This window comes from Salvia hispanica, chromosome 2 (assembly GCF_029641045.1).
Source record: "Salvia hispanica isolate PSC_SH4W2 chromosome 2, Shi_PSC_v1, whole genome shotgun sequence".
In the NCBI taxonomy this organism is placed as follows: domain Eukaryota; kingdom Viridiplantae; phylum Streptophyta; class Magnoliopsida; order Lamiales; family Lamiaceae; genus Salvia; species Salvia hispanica.
In genome coordinates this window covers 50,872,448-50,877,151 of record NC_142693.1, presented here as the reverse complement: position 1 = coordinate 50,877,151, position 4,704 = coordinate 50,872,448, and positions in this window count along the sequence as shown.

The following is a 4,704-nucleotide window of genomic DNA, read 5'->3' as shown; positions in this document are numbered from 1 at the left end:
GGATGATTAAAATATTCTACGAGAATGACATTTGTGACATTACAAAAATATTATGAAGATACAACCTTTAACTATAGTTATTAGTTTTATCAATACGAGGAAACTGCTTGGAAATGGAAAGACAAGATGATGGAGAATAATGCTATTCGAAGGACGTAACCAAATTTCGGGATGAAATTTTTGTTAAGATGGGTAGATTATAACACCCCGACTTTTTCCACCTTTCTTTTTGTTCTTAAAGGGATGTCGTTTGAGCACCGGGAAATTTTTGCACCTTTGTTTACTTTTATCGAGGAATGATACACGATTCTTGAGGAGAAATTAGAAATTATATTTTTTTCTCAAATATAAATGAGTGGTCAAAGAATAAAATTTAGGGCCTATCTTTGTTTATTTTAGTAATACATCCGAGCCCAATCCTTTTGAGTGTATTCTGGGAGAAGCCCAAATTTCCTTCAAATCTTTCTTCCACTCCCAATTCTAAACGGCTTCATCCTTATCCCACCGCCTTAAATATCTCCAACTAAAAATCGGATCTTTTTGATATATCTTTCCCCCAACAATAGCAATCCGTTTTATATATATATACTCTCCACACGATTTCACGTTTCATCACATTCAAATCTGAGAGAGAGAAAATAGAGGAGTAGGGAGAAAGCCGTGAGTAGAGACCAAGATTTTTCTGCAGGGTTTATTTTCGCAAGCGAGTTAAGGCAGAGTGAGAATTTTCAAGTTAAGAATATTAAGAGAACGAGGTGGCCTTTCTATCCTACATTATTGTGTAGGCTAACTTTTAAATTTACGCAATATCTTTCAAGTATGAGTTATGTGCTTAAAATTCAAATATGTTGTGTCATGCCGTATTTTGTTTTTAAGGATGTGCCACTATCTGATCGCCCTAGTGGGGAGTGAGTCCCTACTAGAAGTTTTGAGTTTAATCGAATTCGGGTTTGTCTAGGGAGTGAGTCCCTATTCAAGCTAGTGTACACAGAGGGGATCCTGCGCTAGCTTTCGAGTTGGCCGGTGCGGTGATCGAGAATGTGGCCACGTTCTCGTTTCACATATGAGGTTCAGATATGGTATGAGGAGAGAGAAAAATGGGCTTCAGCCATACTTTTGAGCGAGAAATGTTTTGGTGACTTGGTCTTTTGTAAAACACCGAGTTCACTTTTAAATGCTGACACAATATTTTGTTGAATTATTTTGGCACGTGTTCACTGGGTACATCAGGTACTCAGCCCTGCATATGTTTTAAAAATGTGCAGGAAATATAAGTGTTCAGAATGTGTCATGTCTTCACACGTGGCATATTCCTTCTCTCGAATGCTTCCGCTGAGTAGTTATCTTTCTTTTGAGTTCTTGTACTGTTGAGATAATATTCTTTTCAAGTTGTTGATTGTTGAGACACTCTGATTTTATTCGAGCTATGGTCGAGTTTCGTTGTTTTCCCCTTTCTTCCCCTCTTCTTTAATCCTCCCCTAGTCGCGATTCAACCGTGTTTTCTATCCTTAGAAAATGCGGTCGTGACAAATTGGTATCAGAGCAATTTTTCTTTCCACTCTGGACCCGAGAGTCTTTTTCAGCGTTAGTCTAGTTTCGTTTCACTAGACTAAACAGTTTTAGTATTGAAGGCTCACCACGCTCAACCGAGAAAGAGGTAATTTATTTTGATGAGAAAAGGAAGTAGAAAATTTTTGAGAAAGAAAGAAGAGAAAATTTTTGTAAGAATGAGGAAGTAAAATCTTTCCGTGAGGGACTGATTTCAAACTGAGAATAGTATTTGCTATGTTTAAGAAAAGAGCGAGTTTTGAAGAGGAATGATGAGTTTGAGTTTGAGTTTGAGTTGAGTTTGAATTTTGAGTTTGAAAGTGAGAGAGACAGTTCAATTTTTTTAAAGATAAGTTGAGAGTTTTTGATGATGTTTGTTTCGAGTCAAAACCTTTTAAAGTTTGAAAGTAAAGGCTTTTGAGTTTGGAGAAAATGTGTGAGTTTCAAATATATTTTGAGTTTCAAGAGAAAACGAGTAACTTTTGTTTCTTTCAAAGAGCTTGGATTGTGGAAGTGGACGAGAAACGCGAAAGTGCTGCGACATAGGATGCGAGGTGTTATGTGTTTAATTGTGTGAGATATGAATGACGTTTTTATGTAATGGTTTGTAGATGTTGAGGTATGAGGTAGATTATGAAATTGTTGATGGAAGTGAAGTATGAGAGAATGAGCTTTGCGTGCGAACATAGAGTAACTAAGAGATAGGCTAGGATGAACATGCTCGAATTTAGTTAAGAAGTTTCAGCTGCAACCCCACTTTCCTGAGTGATAAGATTAACTAAAATCTGTAGTTGAGCTCGAGTTAAGATGGGTAGTTACAATTTCCTATCATTTTCCCTGAACCTTAAAACCAAGGAGAATACAAAACGATGTTGCGTGTGATATGGAGTTCAAGAAGAAAAGAAGTTCAAAATGAAAAAAAAATTCAGACGAGAAAGAGTGTGAGACAAGAGGAGATGCCGAGTGATGTAACCATGCAACGACGAGAGATCGTACTCGCGATTTAAATTTGTATAGGCTAATCTTGCGTAATTTGCTAAAAGTGGCGACACGACAGAGGGAACCTTTAGAGCATGCACGGGGATGATTAAAATATTCTACGAGAATGACATTTGTGACATTACAAAAATATTATGAAGATACAACCTTTAACTATAGTTATTAGTTTTATCAATACGAGGAAACTGCTTGGAAATGGAAAGACAAGATGATGGAGAATAATGCTATTCGAAGGACGTAACCAAATTTCGGGATGAAATTTTTGTTAAGATGGGTAGATTGTAACACCCCGACTTTTTCCACCTTTCTTTTTGTTCTTAAAGGGATGTCGTTTGAGCACCGGGAAATTTTTGCACCTTTGTTTACTTTTATCGAGGAATGATACACGATTCTTGAGGAGAAATTAGAAATTATATTTTTTTCTCAAATATAAATGAGTGGTCAAAGAATAAAATTTAGGGCCTATCTTTGTTTATTTTAGTAATACATCCGAGCCCAATCCTTTTGAGTGTATTCTGGGAGAAGCCCAAATTTCCTTCAAATCTTTCTTCCACTCCCAATTCTAAACGGCTTCATCCTTATCCCACCGCCTTAAATATCTCCAACTAAAAATCGGATCTTTTTGATATATCTTTCCCCCAACAATAGCAATCCGTTTTATATATATATACTCTCCACACGATTTCACGTTTCATCACATTCAAATCTGAGAGAGAGAAAATAGAGGAGTAGGGAGAAAGCCGTGAGTAGAGACCAAGATTTTTCTGCAGGGTTTATTTTCGCAAGCGAGTTAAGGCAGAGTGAGAATTTTCAAGTTAAGAATATTAAGAGAACGAGGTGGCCTTTCTATCCTACATTATTGTGTAGGCTAACTTTTAAATTTACGCAATATCTTTCAAGTATGAGTTATGTGCTTAAAATTCAAATATGTTGTGTCATGCCGTATTTTGTTTTTAAGGATGTGCCACTATCTGATCGCCCTAGTGGGGAGTGAGTCCCTACTAGAAGTTTTGAGTTTAATCGAATTCGGGTTTGTCTAGGGAGTGAGTCCCTATTCAAGCTAGTGTACACAGAGGGGATCCTGCGCTAGCTTTCGAGTTGGCCGGTGCGGTGATCGAGAATGTGGCCACGTTCTCGTTTCACATATGAGGTTCAGATATGGTATGAGGAGAGAGAAAAATGGGCTTCAGCCATACTTTTGAGCGAGAAATGTTTTGGTGACTTGGTCTTTTGTAAAACACCGAGTTCACTTTTAAATGCTGACACAATATTTTGTTGAATTATTTTGGCACGTGTTCACTGGGTACATCAGGTACTCAGCCCTGCATATGTTTTAAAAATGTGCAGGAAATATAAGTGTTCAGAATGTGTCATGTCTTCACACGTGGCATATTCCTTCTCTCGAATGCTTCCGCTGAGTAGTTATCTTTCTTTTGAGTTCTTGTACTGTTGAGATAATATTCTTTTCAAGTTGTTGATTGTTGAGACACTCTGATTTTATTCGAGCTATGGTCGAGTTTCGTTGTTTTCCCCTTTCTTCCCCTCTTCTTTAATCCTCCCCTAGTCGCGATTCAACCGTGTTTTCTATCCTTAGAAAATGCGGTCGTGACAAATTGGTATCAGAGCAATTTTTCTTTCCGCTCTGGACCCGAGAGTCTTTTTCAGCGTTAGTCTAGTTTCGTTTCACTAGACTAAACAGTTTTAGTATTGAAGGCTCACCACGCTCAACCGAGAAAGAGGTAATTTATTTTAATGAGAAAAGGAAGTAGAAAATTTTTGAGAAAGAAAGAAGAGAAAATTTTTGTAAGAATGAGGAAGTAAAATCTTTCCGTGAGGGACTGATTTCAAACTGAGAATAGTATTTGCTATGTTTAAGAAAAGAGCGAGTTTTGAAGAGGAATGATGAGTTTGAGTTTGAGTTTGAGTTGAGTTTGAATTTTGAGTTTGAAAGTGAGAGAGACAGTTCAATTTTTTTAAAGATAAGTTGAGAGTTTTTGATGATGTTTGTTTCGAGTCAAAACCTTTTAAAGTTTGAAAGTAAAGGCTTTTGAGTTTGGAGAAAATGTGTGAGTTTCAAATATATTTTGAGTTTCAAGAGAAAACGAGTAACTTTTGTTTCTTTCGAAGAGCTTGGATTGTGGAAGTGGACGAGAAACG